Consider the following 18,509-nt stretch of genomic DNA (forward strand, 5'->3'; position numbering starts at 1 on the left):
GGTCACCTGATCCAACCCTAACTATAAGCTTTAGCAAAAAGGAAAGTTTTAAGCCTAATCTTAAAAGTAGAGAGGGTGTCTGTCTCCCTGATCTGAATTGGGAGCTGGTTCCACAGGAGAGGAGCCTGAAAGCTGAAGGCTCTGCCTCCCATTCTACTCTTACAAACCCTAGGAACTACAAGTAAGCCTGCAGTCTGAGAGCGAAGCGCTCTATTGGGGTGATATGGTACTACGAGGTCCCTAAGATAAGATGGGACCTAATTATTCAAAACCTTATAAGTAAGAAGAAGAATAATAAATTCTATTCTAGAGTTAACAGGAAGCCAATGAAGAGAGGCCAATATGGGTGAGATATGCTCTCTCCTGCTAGTCCCCGTCAGTACTCTAGCTGCAGCATTTTGAATTAACTGAAGGCTTTTTAGGGAACTTTTAGGACAACCTGATAATAATGAATTACAATAGTCCAGCCTAGAGGAAATAAATGCATGAATTAGTTTTTCAGCATCACTCTGAGACAAGACCTTTCTAATTTTAGAGCTATTGCGCAAATGCAAAAAAGCAGTCCTACATATTTGTTTAATATGCGCATTGAATGACATATCCTGATCAAAAATGACTCCAAGATTTCTCACAGTATTACTAGAGGTCAGGGTAATGCCATCCAGAGTAAGGATCTGATTAGACACCATGTTTCTAAGATTTGTGGGGCCAAGTACAATAACTTCAGTTTTATCTGAGTTTAAAAGCAGGAAATTAGAGGTCATCCATGTCTTTATGTCTGTAAGACAATCCTGCAGTTTAGCTAATTGGTGTGTGTCCTCTGGCTTCATGGATAGATAAAGCTGGGTATCATCTGCGTAACAATAAAAATTTAAGCAATACCGTCTAATAATACTGCCTAAGGGAAGCATGTATAAAGTGAATAAAATTGGTCCTAGCACAGAACCTTGTGGAACTCCATAATTAACTTTAGTCTGTGAAGAAGATTCCCCATTTACCTTCACTAATGCTGTTTCTGTACTATGATGAATTCTAAAACCTGACTGAAACTCTTCAAATAGACCATTCCTCTGCAGATGATCAGTTAGCTGTTTTACAACTACCCTTTCAAGAATTTTTGAGAGAAAAGGAAGGTTGGAGATTGGCCTATAATTAGCTAAGATAGCTGGGTCAAGTGATGGCTTTTTAAGTAATGGTTTAATTACTGCCACCTTAAAAGCCTGTGGTACATAGCCAACTAACAAAGATAGATTGATCATATTTAAGATCGAAGCATTAAATAATGGTAGGGCTTCCTTGAGCAGCCTGGTAGGAATGGGGTCTAATAAACATGTTGATCTTTGGATGAAGTAACTAATGAAAATAACTCAGACAGAACAATCGGAGAGAAAGAGTCTAACCAAATACCGGCATCACTGAAAGCAGCCAAAGATAACGATACATCTTTGGGATGGTTATGAGTAATTTTTTTCTCGAATAGTTAAAATTTTGTTAGCAAAGAAAGTCATGAAGTCATTACTAGTTAAAGTTAATGGAATACTCAGCTCAATAGAGCTCTGACTCTTTGTCAGCCTGGCTACAGTGCTGAAAAGAAACCTGGGGTTGTTCTTATTTTCTTCAATTAGTGATGAGTAGAAAGATGTCCTAGCTTTACGGAGGGCTTTTTTATAGAGCAACAGACTCTTTTTCCAGGCTAAGTGAAGATCTTCTAAATTAGTGAGACGCCATTTCCTCTCCAACTTACGGGTTATCTGCTTTAAGCTACGAGTTGTGAGTTATACCACGGAGTCAGGCACTTCTGATTTAAAGCTCTCTTTTTCAGAGGAGCTACAGCATCCAAAGTTGTCTTCAATGAGGATGTAAAACTATTGACGAGATACTCTATCTCACTTACAGAGTTTAGGTAGCTACTCTGCACTGTGTTGGTATATGGCATTAGAGAACATAAAGAAGGAATCATATCCTTAAACCTAGTTACAGCGCTTTCTGAAAGACTTCTAGTGTAATGAAACTTATTCCCCACTGCTGGGTAGTCCATCAGAGTAAATGTAAATGTTATTAAGAAATGATCAGACAGAAGGGAGTTTTCAGGGAATACTGTTAAGTCTTCTATTTCCATACCATAAGTCAGAACAAGATCTAAGATATGATTAAAGTGGTGGGTGGACTCATTTACTTTTTGAGCAAAGCCAATAGAGTCTAATAATAGATTAAATGCAGTGTTGAGGCTGTCATTCTCAGCATCTGTGTGGATGTTAAAATCGCCCACTATAATTATCTTATCTGAGCTAAGCACTAAGTCAGACAAAAGGTCTGAAAATTCACAGAGAAACTCACAGTAACGACCAGGTGGACGATAGATAATAACAAATAAAACTGGTTTTTGGGACTTCCAATTTGGATGGACAAGACTAAGAGTCAAGCTTTCAAATGAATTAAAGCTCTGTCTGGGTTTTTGATTAATTAATAAGCTGGAATGGAAGATTGCTGCTAATCCTCCGCCCCGGCCCGTGCTACGAGCATTCTGACAGTTAGTGTGACTCGGGGGTGTTGACTCATTTAAACTAACATATTCATCCTGCTGTAACCAGGTTTTTGTAAGGCAGAATAAATCAATATGTTGATCAATTATTATATCATTTACTAACAGGGACTTAGAAGAGAGAGACCTAATGTTTAATAGACCACATTTAACTGTTTTAGTCTGTGGTGCAGTTGAAGGTGCTATATTATTTTTTTCTGCTGTGTACTAAAAAGTGCAACATCAAAGAAGTGAAGAATGTTTTTAATATGTTGAAAACTAAGTTTTTACCTGTAAAGTGATTTAGTTTTCTCTCTCACTCATCTTCAACCACTTATCTGGGATCGGATCACGGGGTGATTTGCAACCGTAAAATCCAGCATTAATGTCCGCAAATCATCAGACACAAGGGGATTATTCCTGAAGCACCCTCAGACATGTTCTGTAGAACAAACTGGTTTGACACTGTGAAAGTGGTTTTGTACCAGTCTGTCTCACAGAACCGGTTTGGTGGTTTAACACAGTTTCATGAACGCTTCCACACTTTACAATTTATGTTTCTGACCTGTAAATGACATCTGCAGTCGAAAATATTCTGATGACATTTATTATTATTATTATTATTATTATTATTATTATTATTACTATACTGAACAAAAATATAAACGCAACACCTCTGTTTTTGCTCCCATTTTTCATGAGCTGAACTCAAATATTTAAAACATTTTCTATACACACAAAAGACCTATTTCTTTCAGATATTGTTTACATATCTCTAAATCTGTGTTAGTGATAACTTCTCCTTTTCTGAGATAATTCATCTCACCTCACAGGTGTGGCATATCAGGATACTGATCAGACAGCATGATTACTGCACAGGTGTGCCTTAGGCTGCCCACAATAAAAGGCCACTCTGAAATGTGCAGTTTTATCACACAGCACAATGACACAGATGTCGCAAGATTTGAGGGAGCGTGCAATTGGCATGCTGACAGCAGGAATGTCAACCAGAGCTGTTGCCTGTGAATTGAATGTTCATTTCTCTACCATAAGGCATCTCTAAAGGCATTTCAGAGAATTTGGCAGTACATCCAACTGGCCTCACAACCGCAGACCACGTGTAACCATACCAGCCCAGGACCTCCACATCCAGCATGTTCAAGATGGTCTGAGACCAGCCACCTGGACAGCTGCTGGAACAATCAGTTTGCAGAACCACAAAATTTCAGCATAAACTGTCAGAAACCGTCTCAGGGAAGCTCAATTGTTGCTCATCATCCTCATCGGGGTCTCGACCTGATTGCAGTTTGTCAATGTAACCGCCCTGAGTGGGTAAATGCTCCCATTCGATGGAATCTGGCTCCTGATCAACTCTATGTGAAGGAGATGTGTTGCAAATGGTGGTCACACCAGATACTGACTGGTTTTATGACACCACCATCACCCCCCCCCCCCCCAATAAAGCAAAACTGCACATTCCAGAGTGGCCTTTTATTGTGGCCAGCCTAAGGCACACCTATGCAGTAAGCATACTGTCTAATTAGCATCTTGATATGCCACACCTGTGAGGTGGGATGGATTATCTCAACAAAGGAGAAGTGCTCACTAACAGATTTAGACATTTGAGAGAAATAGGTATTTTGTGTGTATAGAAAATGTTTTAGATCAAAAAACAAGTGTTGCTTTTATATTTTTGTTCATCTTCATCTTCAACCGCTTTTCCGGGTTTGGGTCATGGGGGCAACAGCTCCAGCATGGAACCCCAGACTTCCCTTTCCCATGCCACATTGACTACCTCTGATTGGGGGGTCCTGAGGCATTCCCAGGCTGACGTGGAGATATAATCTCTCCACCTCGTCCTTGGTCTTCCCTGGGGTCTCCTCCCAGATGGATGTCCCTGGAACACCTCCCTAGGGAGGCACCCAGGAGGCATCCTTACCAGATGCCAAAACCACCTCAGCTGGCTCCTTTCAACACGAAGGAGCAGCGACTCTACTCTGAGCTCCCCACAGATGACCGAACTTCTCACCCTATCTCTAAGGGAGACACCAGCCACCCTCCTGAGGAAGCCCATTTCAGCTGCTTGTACCTGCAATCTAGTTCTTTCAGTCATGACCCAACCCTCATGACCATAGGTGAGAGTAGGAATGAAGACTGATCAGTAGATCAAGAGCCTCATCTTTTGGCTCAGCTCCCTTTTCGTCACAACAGTACAGTAGAGCGAATGCAACACCGCCCCTGCTGCACTGATTCTCGAGCCAGTCTCATGCTCCATTGTCCCCTCACTCATGAACAAGACCCCGAGGTAGTTGAACTCCTTCACTTGGGGCAAGACCTCATCCCCTACCCGGAGTAGGTAATCCATCGGTTTCCTGCTGAGAACCACAGCTTCAGATTTAGAGGTGCTGATCCTCATCCCAGCGGCTTCACACTCGGCTGCAAACCGATCCAGTGAGTGGTCACCGGTCGATGAAGCCAACAGGACCACATCATCTGCAAAAAGCAGTGATGAGACCCTGAGCCCACCAAACCGGAAACCCCCCTCCCCCGACTATGCTTCGATATCCTGTCCATGAATATCACAAACAGGATTGGTGACAAATTGCAGCCCTGGCGGAGGCCAACCTCCAACAGAAATGAGTCTGACTTACTGCCGAGCACCCAAACGCAGCTCTCACTTTGCAAGTACAGAGATTGGATGACCCTGAGAAGGGACCCCCTCACTCCATACACCTGCAGCACCTCCCACAGTACCTCGCGGAGTACCCAATCACAAGTCTTCTCCAAGTCAACAAAACACATGTAGACTGGATGGGCATATTCCCAGGCATGCTCCAGGATCCTTGTGAGAGTGAAGAGCTGGTTGGTTATTCCACAACCAGGATGTTCCCCGTTTTCTTCTCCTGAGGTGCCTCACAGTCCGCCAGAAGCACCTTGGTGCCAACCAAAAGTCCTTCTCCATGGTTGCTCCAAACTCCTCCCAATCCCACTGCTTTGCCTCCCCCACCACAGAGGCTGCTGGCCTTCAGGCCTGTCAGTACCTTGCAACTGCCTCTGGAGTCCTCTGCGATAACATATCCCGGAAGGACTCCTTCTTCAGTCGGACGGCTTCCCTGACCACCGGTGTCCACCACAGTGTTCGAGGGTTGCCACCTCTTGAGGCACCTAAGACCTTCAGGCCACAGCTCCCAGCTGCAGCTTCAACAATGAAAGCTTTGAACATTGCCCATTCTGGTTCAATGCCCCCAACCTCCACAGGGATTCTTGAGAAGCTCTGCCAGAGGTGTGAACTGAAAATCTGTTGGACAGTGGGCTCCTCCAGAGCCTCCCAGTTCAACTGCACTATCTGTTTGGGCTTACCAGATCTGTCCAAAGTCCTCCCCCACCCTCTGATCCAACTCACCATCAGATGGTGATCAGTTGACAGCTCTGCCCCTCTCTTCACCCGAGTGTCCAGAACATGCGGCCTCAAATCAGATGATATGATCATAAAATCGATCATCGATCTTTGGCCTAGGGTGCTCTGGTACCATGTATACTTATGAGCATCCTTATGTTCAAACATGGTGTTTGTTATGGACAGTCTGTGACTAGCACAGAAGTCCAATAACAAACAACCATTCGGATTTAGATCATGAAGGCCGTTCCCCCCAATCACACCTCTCCAGGTGTCTCTGTCATTGCCCACGTGTGTGTTGAAGTCCCCCATTTCAGTGTATTATAATTAATAAAAATATGAAAGAAATGGTTTCAATTTTCATGCATTGCTACAAAAGTGCTTCAAAACGTAATCAACTGTTCCTTATCTCAGTGATTCCCAAAGTGTGGGCCATGACTCACCTGGCATTCCATGAATGTACTACAGGTGAGCCAGTAGAGGTCATTAAAAATTCATTTTTACAAAAGGTCTTTGAATGTCGATTTTGTAATAAACTTTAACATTAACTAAAATGTATTTGATTACAATCCAATTCCAATGAAGTTGGGACGTTGTGTAAAATGTAAATAAATACAGAATACAATGATTTGCAAATCCTCTTCTGAGGACACTAATTGTTGAAGCTTTGTAGGTGTAGCTTTCCCATTCTTGCTTGATATACGACTTCAGTTGTTCAACAGTCGGGGGTCTCCGTTGTCGCATTTTGCGCTTCATAATGCGCCACACATTTTCAATGGGCGACAGGTCTGGACTGCAGGCAAGCCAGTCTAGTACCCGCACTCTTTTACTATGAAGCCACGCTGTTGTAACACGTGCAGAATGTGGCTTGGCATTGTCTTGCTGAAATAAGCAGGGACGTCCCTGAAAAAGACGTTGCTTGGATGGCAGCATGTGTTGCTCCAAAACCTGGATGTACCTTTCAGCATTGATGGTGCCATCACAGATGTGTAAGTTGCCCATGGGCACTAGCACACCCCCATACCATCACAGATGTGTAAATTGCCCATGCCATGGGCACTAACACACCCCCATACCATCACAGATGCTGGCATTTGAACTTTGCACTGGTAACAATCTGGATGGTCTTTTTCCTCTTTTGTCCCGAGGACACGACATCCATGATTTCCAAAAACAATTTGAAATGTGGACTCATCAGACCACAGCACACTTTTCCACTTTGTGTCTGTCCATTTCAAATGAGCTCGGGCCCAGAGAAGGAGGTGGCATTTCTGGATGTTGTTGATGTATGGCTTTCACTTTGCATGGTAGAGTTTTAACTTGCACTGTAGCGACGAACTGTGTTAACTGACAATGGTTTTCTGAAGTGTTCCTGAGCCCACATGGTAAAATCCTTTACACAATGATGTCAGTATTTAATGTAGTGCTGCCTGAGGGATCGAAGGTCACGGGCATTCAATGTTGGTTTTGGCCTTGCCGCTTATGTGTCAAAAGTTCTCCAGATTCTCTAAATCTTCTTATTATATTCTGGACTGTAGATGATGGAATCACTAAATTCCTTGTAATTGAACGCTGAGACACATTGTTCTTAAACTGTTGGACTATTTTTTCATGCAGTTGTTCACAAAGTGGTGATCCTCACCCCATCTTTGCTTGTGAACGGCTGAGCCTTTTGGGGATGCTCCTTTTATACCCAATCATGACACTCACAATTAGCGTCCTCAGTTCCCAAACGCTTATTGAGTGTTGTTAGAAGGAAAGGTGATGTAACACAGTGGGAAACATACCACTGTCCCAGCTTTTTAGAAACGTGCTGCAGGCATCCATTTCAAAATAAGCAAATATTTGCACAAAAACAATAAAGTTTATCAGTTTGAACATTAAATATCTTGTCTTTGTGGTGGATTCAATTGAATATAGGTTGAAGAGGATTTGAAAATCATTGTATTCTGTTTTTATTTACATTTTACTCAACATCCCAACTTCAATGGATTTGGGGTTGTATTTTTACAATGTAATCAAAAGTAATAAAGCAATAGGATTTTAAATTCTTCCTTCTGATCTGCTTTAACATAATACATATAACTATAATAACAATTTGCTTATTTATAGCACTTTCAAATGATAAATGATAAAATGTTCTTTACAAAGAGCCAAAGATAGTAAATTTAAGGAAATAAATTTTATTTATATAGCACCTTTCACAAATATCACAAAGTGCTTGACAAAGCAAAGAAGTAAAATTCATAAAATATAAAACATATGTTTTATTCTTTTTTGTGTGTTTTTCTGTGTTTAAAACAAATCTTTTTTTCTGTGTTTTCTGTGTTTTTCTGTGTTTTTTCTGTGCTGCCATTGGCTGGCTCACTCCCCCTCTCTTCCTGTGCCTTCTGGAGTCTGCATTTCAGAGCTGATTGGATGCACCTGTCTACACTCATCACCACCTGCTTTTATACCTCGATTCTTCATCCATTCAGATGCTGGAAACTCAGTTTTGCATTCAAGGTATTTGGTCTAGTTCACTTAGTTTGAACTCCTTTTGTTTTTGTACGTTTTATGCCTACGCAAACTTCTTTTCCATGTCCACAGCCTTCCTGGCTCCATCAGCTCCGCTGCAGCAAACTGGTCCCGTCTGGTTCTGGATCCTTCTCCATTCACCATCTGGTTTGGGAACCCACATTATCCACCTCCTCTCCGACTGATCTCTCTCTGTCATGTCACGTTCAACATTTATCTGTCATAATTGTTATCACAATAAATTGTCCTCCTGCTCTGTTTTCTGCAATTTGGGTCCTAATCCCTGTCTTTCGGTTTTTGCCATAACAGCCTGTTTAAAAGACGTTTTTGACTGTTTCTTAAATACGTCAACAGCGTCTATAGACAGTGAAGGGAAAGAGGCAGAGCATTCCACAAGCAAGCCATCGTGTCTTGAAATGGGTTTTTGGGATCACAAGTAACATCTGGCCTGCCAACCTGAGACTATGGGTCAGAGATGTAAGGAGGAGGTGACAGAACATACTCAGAACACAGTGACAAAAATGAAATAATCAATTTACAGAATGCAAAAAAAAAAAAAAAAAAAAAGACAGAAATACATCAACAATAATAAATAAAATAAATTTCCAACATTACTGGTTATAAGCAGCCAAAAACAGAAAATTCTTAAGTCTAGATATCAAACCTTCGATAAACCAGACTAACGAAATAAGCCTGTCTTATTTGGTAACCCTGATTTTTGGAACAGAACCCCCCTCACGTTCTTCAGTTTGGGTGCAGCTTCCTTACCTTAATGTGTGCCGCTGCACCCACCTTCACTGAATTCTGTTTATATCTCTTTGAGATATTCTGGTTTCAAAGAAGAAATCTAAAGGAAACCACACTAAAACTTTGCATTGATTGAGGTAAAAATAGAAAATGGCAGAATATTGGTTTGGATTTTTGATAAGTCATATAGTAACCATGGAGTATATGTTGATAGGTGAAGAAAAATTTGAGTTTGTGCAGAAATTAATGATAAAACGTTTTTCATCTGCAGGAATTTATGCAGAACTCTAACACTGTAAGGTCTTGACTGTTTCTGTGATTGTAATTAGTTTTTAATTACTAATTAATTAATTTCTAATTTTTTTTTTTTAGATTAGTCATTAGTTATTACAAATCTGAATCGGGTAAACTAGTGTCTCCAAACAAGCTGTACTCATCTTGAAATGATGAAAATGACTTTTGGTGTTTTTCTTCATTTTCAAATCGGAGAACAGGCGATTACTGCAGAAATGAGATCACTAATAAACGCCCACACATTCTTCTGTCTGACTTAATGTGAGAAACACACTCCAGAACATTGTCTGCATTAGAAAATCAGTCGTGCATAACATTTACAAAATGCTTCAAAATATTTTAGAAAATGTTTGATCAGTCTCCAGAAGTGAATCTGTCACATTTGTGCAAATCCTCTCATCTTACATTGTTAGACAATATTTGTATTGATATTCCACCTGGTGCGTTCCAGCCCGGAATCGCTGCAAATCGCGATTGGTTCAGTGGCATGTTTTCATTTTCCAAATGTTGTTCCTCTTTGTTGTCATAGAGAGCAGGAGGTGGGTGGAGAAATGGTTTCCACATGTTTGCATATTGCTCCTCTCATTAGCTCCATGTGTCACAGAAAGCTCTGATTAATTGGTCCGATCCGCTAAGCGCTGGCATCAGCAGGGTTTGGACCAGGCCACTAATTGTCATAATCCACCTTTGTTTGTTTCTCTTGCTGGACCGGACCTCACCGGCTGTGTGTGCGTGCTTGCGTGTGTCACCTACACCCTCAACAGCACGTGACTTGGCATCAACATCTCTTCCTCTTCTGCTCCCCATTCTGTCTAGACGGCAGCGAGGTGCACAAGAGGAAACTGGAGCTGTAGAATGAACGGAGGCAGGACAGAGCAAAAGAGTCGAGAAAATTCAGCTCAACCATGTCTGTGGCCAAAAGCATTGCCAAACGGATCCCAGTGGATGTTCAATTGTGCGTAGATTGCTTCAGCTGCTGTGCTGGTTGCTGAGGCTCTTTGAAGAGTTTTTTGGGGTCTGGTGTGGCGCTGCTGATGACAGCATCCTAACAAGCAAAACATTTTTAGATGTTTTAGCTGTAACATAGCAGCATCCTTTTACCACTTCACTGGTTAAGTGTATCTCCTGTAGATGGTTTTTCATGGCTCTGCTAAAACGTGATTATTGTCATTAATCCTACTGGTTCTTTTGAGAGTAATTTTCCATTGGGCACAGTATGTCTGATTTCTTTGGCTGGTACTTCACCAGACTTTCCCCATACCCAAGGTGTCACGTACAGACATATCATCAGTTGGTCCTGGTGTGTTGAGATCAGGACATTCATAATTGGCAGAAGTGCAACTGAAAGTTATCACTAAACCAAACTTAGGACCCTTCACACATAGTATGAATGTGGCCAAATTGTGCACAAAGCACAATTTGTGTAAAATCGGAGCTGCCTCCAACGCCTTGTACACCTGTTGCTACAACTATTCTCACACACCAGCGGCTGAAAGACAGAGTGTGCGCTGTGAGAGCCCATCGATCCCTCTCATGGCAGGTGTCTGCCAAATTCCAGGTGACACACATGAACATCTAACACTGCTCACTTGACACTTAGAAAATGTGTGGCCATTTGCGCTGTTAGCATGAAAACAGTCAGCAGACAATCACTGTCGAGCTGGCGGTGAAATTTGTCTAAGTGCCCCCACGAGTGTGTCGTTGCAAAACAGCAACACACGTAGCATGCCAGAGTGTCAGCTCCCTCCACAACACGTGCCATGCGTGTGAATTGCACGTGCTGTGCACTTGCATGAACTGCTGATATAGATGTACAGATGGAAAGGCCAGCCACGTCTGAGCACACACAGCACAGTGAGGTGCCTGTCAGCTGCTGACCAGAGACTCAATGACAGCTACAAATGCCGGCTCAGTGCACGTGACGTGTCACATTAAAAACACAGAGACCACAGCTAGGACAGGCATATAAATAAATACTACACTACAACATACACAATTACATAACAAATAACTAAAAAAATAATGATCACATAACACAGACGCAGAGTGACACGTTGGTGTGTGTGCTGGACAGACAGGGGGTGCGGCCGCCAACTGCAGCAGCTGTTGAGATCTCTGGTTCTGGACATCCCAGCTAGGGAACACATACCTTGTTTGGATGGAAATGACCTGACAAATCTCCACTGTGATGCACGTGTGTCTCCTTGCTGTCCTCATGTGGACATACATAAAAACATATATCGCTGTTGTGACAGGCTGTCAGCCAGCGAGCACACAGCGCGCACATTGACAGGCTGCCCCAGGTCAGATCATAAGACACAGTGGGTGATCTGAATGTCACATCACCCACATGAGCTCTGTTCCACATGATGCAGTGTCTGTCCTGTGGCATGCCGTCCACAGGACACACGTGTCGGGCCAGCTGAACACGCCGGGTTCAGCAGATGTGGACATGATAAGCGTGCACTGGTTCATTCATGTCATGACTGTAGGTCTGACCATGGGTCATCTACAGAGGAACAGACAGTTCATACTTGTATTGTCTGCTCGATAACAGGGATTCAGTAAAATGCTTTTTTTTTTTGTGGTGTGTGGTTTTCATTTTTTAAAATATGTTTATCTCCTTGTTGATTTCAGGCATTTTACGCACCTTTTTATAGGACAGTGATGTAGGCAACCAGCTTTTGGAAATTGCAGGTTCAAATCCCACAGGTGGCATGTATTTTTTATTTTATGCCGTGGCAATGCCGCGCAATGCCGTTCCACATGCTGCTCGCACTGTGTTCATGCTGTGACGTTTTTGTGCACTAGCGTGCACAAAACCAACGCAGCATGACTGCCCGACCACGTGTCCCTCACGACGCCGGCTTGATGTTTTCGTGGTTCGCTCATACGAGCTGTTTCTCCGTGATTCGCGCTGGTTTGTACCTATACATACTATGTGTGAAGGGGCCCTTAACAATGTCTTTAGGGGATTGCATTGCCTCACTGCCACCAGCAAATTTTCTGACTTAACTTCATGTCATCACGTGATGTCATTAATATCAGAGGTCGGACGCATTTCTTACCCCCAGGAGAGCAAACGTATATTCACTAAACAGTGTGTTAATATTGCACATAGTTCCTGACATGTGATGCAAATAAGACCTGAACCACAGCATCAGCATCTGGTGCCTCAGAATATGTGAGTGTTGTTTTCCTCAAATATCCTCATCCTTTTGACTCTAACAAAACAGTTATTTGCTGGGCCAGTTGTTTGCATGATCTGGGCATTGGGTAGGGATGTGGATTTCCTCAGTTTATCCACCTTCCTGGGTGAGGAAAGTTTCATTGGCATTGACTTTGCTAATGATGTGATCTTTGTGAAATGTAGGTGTACCCTGAGTGCCTTACTTACTACAATCTATGATCCAGGCTTTTAATTACTTCCTGGACTTGACCAGCAGAAATGTACTGTGTGCGGAAAAAGTTTCCAGCTTGTTGAGGGAGTCACTAATCTCGGCAGTGGCATTCATGACTCTCGGTCCTCGGCCTTTGAAATCAAAAGACACCTGGGAAGACAGGACAGAGGTTTGTCCTGTTTTGTGATGCTGATCTTTGCAGTCAGGTGCTTCCTGTCTTTCCAGTTGCTTTGGGAGATGCTATAAAGCAAAAAATAAGTCCACCTATCACCTGGTTTCAACGCATAGATGTCTGTTTTTCAGATGTGGGGATGAACCAGTTGTCTGCCGGCCATGACCCAGAGCACATAGTGTGTTTGATGCAATGACACCATCTCATGAGCCCAAACCCGATCATACTTACTTTATTACTTGTGTTGCAACATTTCTCAGCTGAATTCCTGCTTTTGGGCCATTTAATAATGCCTGATGCAGTCCGGAACCAAATAGTAAGTCCCTTCGGCTGCTCCCTTGTTTGCACTCGGGGTCGCCACAGCAAATCCAAGGTGGATCTGCATGTTGAATTGGCACAGGTTTTACGCCGGATGCCCTTCCTGATGCAACTCCACATTACATGGAGAAATGTGGCAGGGGTGGGATTTGAACCCGGAACCTTCTGAACTGAAATCAAGCGTATTAACCACTTGGCCACCACCCCTGCACCCAGTACGGAACCAAATGTTTCACCAAATTTGTGACAAACCTCTAACATTTTAATAACCCTGCTACCAGTATAAACCAATCAAGTGCAACTTAAAGTGTGTTTGCCTGATAAAAAAAAAAAAAGTAGCTACTTCTCTTTGTTCACATTATGGTATTTAATGTATACAAATCACATGGTACTGCTACAACTACACAAACCAGTCCTAATTTTTGGCTTGTAGAATAGTTTGGGAGCTGATAACTGAGACACACACTCAAAACAACCCAGTCGGTAAAAAACAATCTATATGATGCAATGACAATGGTCACCTTTATTTCCTATACTTTAGTGGGCTTTGCTCTGTACCCCGCCCCCATCTGACCTCAGATTTTGACCCATTGAGGAACAACAGGTCTGACAGTCATCTTTCTGACACATCGTAAACACTGACAACAGGACCTTAACTAGCAGCTAATGGGTGGCCTGCACTGGTGTGGATGGGCAACTGGGAAATTCTAATTAAAGTGTTCCCATGAACAGTAAACAACATGAAACACCTGTTTCTCAGACTTGGGGACTCCAACATGATTCTCTTGATTCGCTGCTGCTGTGCAGTTATTTTTGATGGACAGCAGGAACTTGGGGCAACTTCCACAAGTCTCTCTGTGACCTCTCAGTTTGAAACATTATTTTTGGTTGCACTGACATCAAAAATCTATGATGGGAATTTCAAGAGGAATAAAAATGGTTAATATTGTCCTCTGTGTTGGTCCTGGTAATCTGTTGTGCCAGTTGACCTGGTCTTTAAGTATCTCAGTTGAATTTTGCCTCCTGTTGGTGTTATTTGATACAGAGACCCCCTTCATGGAGATTAGTCTAAGAAAACACTTCATGGAAACTCCAAAAAGCAACTAAATGGCCAGCCTCCTCTCACACACATTGTTCTAATGCCGGACTTGAAGGTTCACCAACAGTTCACTGCCTGCTATCCACGGATCAAGTGTTAAATAAGGCATTCTAATCTCACTGTGGACCTTAAGTGAGCCTCTTAAACTACCCTAAACCCTGTAACTGCCCTACCCCCAAACCCCAGCACCATCCCTTTAGGTGCAGCCAATAAAATACGCCTCCATTGTGCACAGTAATCAGCCTTTTTAAACATTAGTCCTCCAATAACTTAAAATGTCATCTAATCCCCTAAAAGAGACTGTAAGAGAAAGCCAGCCCTCATTCCTAATTTTACCCCAGTGGCTATAGTCGGGCGCCTGGTCTAATTCAAACTTTACGTGGCCCCAACACGTCTGAGAACAATATGGAGGCCTTCAGGGAGAAACTACAGTGACAAACGAGGCCAAGTAGATTTGTTGCCCCGTGACTGTCGCAGGACTTGAAGTGGCTAATCTCTTAAAGTTTAATGTGTTTCAGTATTTGTGTGTGTGCATTACTTTTTCTGTGTATGGCTTCAATTTACAATTCAACCTAAAAATTTAAACTGGGCCAAGACAAGGTCGACTATTTCTCCCTTGCTTGACCTTTGAAGAAATTGCTGTTAATTGTGCATCAGTTTAAGTGTTTTTATGTGTGAGCCTGTATGTTTGTGTTGGTATCTGTGAGCTGGTATTATAAAGGTCTGTCTATTCTGCGTTAACACTCCACCTAACACTTAATTTGATGTAATAGATCAAATAAATATAAACTCCAGTCTGCTGGTGGACAAAAAAAAAACTGCTGCTTTTGCCAGAGTACAACTACCCAGGTGCAAAAGCATGGATACGTGTGTGTATGTGTTTCGCTTTCGAGCAAAACCACATTAAATGTCTATGTTCGGTCAATGATGGCTTTTAAAAGAGAATGCATAATATTCATCATTACGGGTGTGTATCTCTCCCTTATAATGTGATATGATACATATCTAGATACACGGGCTATGAGATGATTCGAGAAGGATACTTTGTATTATGAAGCAATTTGATTTGGTGTGACGTGATGCTTTTCTTCATTTAATATCATCGTTCATTTTCCATGATAAATTGCAGAAAGTCAGCAGCTGCGAGCATAGCATAAACATTATAGCATAATTGGGTTATTTTATCTGTTATTTTATCAGAATTTTTAAGTTTTTTTACAGCATAAAGTTCTAAGCTCCTGTGACCAGTCTGGGGACCAAGAGCCTTGTGCCAACATTTAGAATTTTTACAAGAGTTTGAAGTTGAAGTAGCAGTGAAATAAGCTTAACTCATCCAATTTACAACATTAAAATTGACCCACCGACCAGTTCACAATACATTTAGATTGATTCCATGGTCTGTGTATTGATGATGTTGTATCTATTACCTTAAAATGCATTTTTGATTTGTATCAGTTGATTGTTTTGCCCCTAGTCATCAATTTTCCATTTAATTGTAATTAACACAATCAATTCTCAATATCACAGAAAGAGATGATCTTTTACCTTGTCTCAGTGAAAGTTCATTGATCTTTATGAGTAGATGGATCCCATCTGATGTGCACTGAGCTATTACAGGAAGTCTGTTTGGCCAAACTATTTACTGAACCACTGGTGAACATAAATCCCAAACAGCAGAATTGGACCAAACTGGGTTTCTGTTTGAGACATTAAAATTTCTGTTCTGCCTTAAGGTGTGTTTACGTTATTGTGGAATTGCCTGTGCACACCATCGGTGTCTGACACTATGCTCACTGACTGTGTGTACATAAGGTCAGTGCATTGATGCAGTCAAAATTCAGTAAATTGCTTTCTTTGTGCAAAACTCTGGTAATGCACCACATCTGCCGTAGTAATGCTTTGCTACTGTTGTTGTTTTTGGCCATTTCTGTGGAACAAACTTAATCAATTATTGATAGAAATATGTTGTTCAGTTTAATTGTACATCAAAAGTCAGTGGCAAATGGCTTCCCATGTGCTGATGGCATGTCAGCACTATCTGTTTCCAGGCACAAAATGAGCTCATATTCAGCCAGACCAAAGCACTTAAACATGTTCTTATAAAATATCCTCTTGGGATGTTGAAGCCAGACTGATATTTTTAGTGCTCGTAATATCCCTTCATTTCATAGGTAAAGCTTGAAGCAAGCATCATTGTCAAACATGTTTTGTTGTGGCATTTCCAGCATCAGCAGTGTGGAAAATGCATCTTATGGTAATATTTTGAAACATACTTCCCCAATAAGTTGTCCTCAAATCCCCATCCGTTTGCAGGCTTTGATACTGACGCTTGTCTGATCATCTGGGACGAGTAGAAAAGGTCTTCAGGCGATGCAAGTAATCAACTGCATTGCTTGAACTAGTCAAGCACTAATTTTTAGTTCAGAATCGTCATATTCTTTGTTTGCATTTCTGACATGATCACAGAACTTGTCAATGGATGGCATTAAACTTCTCATCTGGCAACAAAGTAACTTTGTGTTCAGCTTTTAACAAACACCTTCAGTCTCACACTTACAGGAATCAGAATCAGAATTCTTTATTTGTCATTGTTCCTCAAGGGCTCAACAAAATTCAAAAGCAGCTCCGAGAAAACACAGTGCAACAAACAATGCATAATGCATATAAAAGTTATGAAAAGACATAAAAATGTGAAATGGAATGCCGATGGAGTCTAGTTAGAAGGTGTTTGGTGGAAATATTTCATATTAAGGAACAATATAGATTAAAAAAAACATGACATAGTGAGCAAGCTTTCCAGCCAACTGCTTCAAAAAAGGATCATTTCATCAAGCCACATTAGACAACTCATTATCGACTACCCTCATCTATTTGTCATAATGTACAGCAAAGTTGTTATACAAGCAGGAGGCCACATGGCACAATTCCTGTAGTAGTAGTAGTAGTAGTACAGTCAGTTGCCCAGTTCTGGATCACCTTTTTTAAAGTCCTGCTATACGGAGCCATAATCCAACTGAATGTCCTTTATTGTGTATTGTTGTATTGGGTATTTGGATGTTATTTAGCTGAAGAAGTCTGGATGGTGTAGCCCTTCTACTTAAAGTGTAAAGCCACATTATGTGTGGTGCAGATATTTGCCAGAAATATATCACTTTGCCCGGTTCTTTATCACTACACTCTGTGGCACTTTGGGTTCATTCCTGGCATCTGGCTGGAGCCCATCTAATGCAGAATGATACACACTGTGCCTGAGAATGTGTTTTGAACACAAAATGATAGAAATTATACTTATTAAATGAGAATTTACTTAGTTTCGAAAGGCACCGTTATACGTTTTTACAAACAAAAAATGAAGTGTTTACTCAAATTGGGTGGCATTCCTTAATAAATGAAGATTAAAATATGTGGTAAAAAAAAAACATTCTTGGATTTTGACATCTCCCCCTAAGTTTTTAAGTCAATGAAGTGGGTCAAGATAGAACAAGATGCCCCAACTTGCTATGATTTTGCACCTTATATTGTTAGAGATGGAGAGCAAAGGAGGGTTTTAAATGTGTGGAGGTGAGATTTCTCCTGAATTAAAAAGTAAAAGCCCCCACATTCATGCCCATTCGTGATGTTGAGATGACCCCCAAAGTCCACATGGATCACAACTACAGACACAACGCTGCTGCTTCAGTGATCCACAACCGACAGATTTTCACGTCGGAGATAAATGCGCGCAGCAATTAAACAGCAAGACATAACACACTGACATTTTCTACCCAAGTAAGTAAGTATTTTCCCACTTTAGAACCAAAAACACCGAACGGCTAACTCACCTTTGCTACGTCTTAGAGATCGTTACTTTCACACTTGCAGGAATGAGTGAGTCAGAAAACACGCGCACACCGCAGACACCGGGATGTTTGGATTCCTCTGCTGGTCACAAGGACGGCTGGATCTGGTTGAGCTTGTGGTCGTTTGTAGACAAAACATCAGTCTTTCCATTGGTACCAAGTATTAGCTTATTCGTGCTGATTACGAGAAATGGCGGCGCAAAA

This window comes from Thalassophryne amazonica, chromosome 18 (genome assembly GCF_902500255.1).
Source record: "Thalassophryne amazonica chromosome 18, fThaAma1.1, whole genome shotgun sequence".
In the NCBI taxonomy this organism is placed as follows: domain Eukaryota; kingdom Metazoa; phylum Chordata; class Actinopteri; order Batrachoidiformes; family Batrachoididae; genus Thalassophryne; species Thalassophryne amazonica.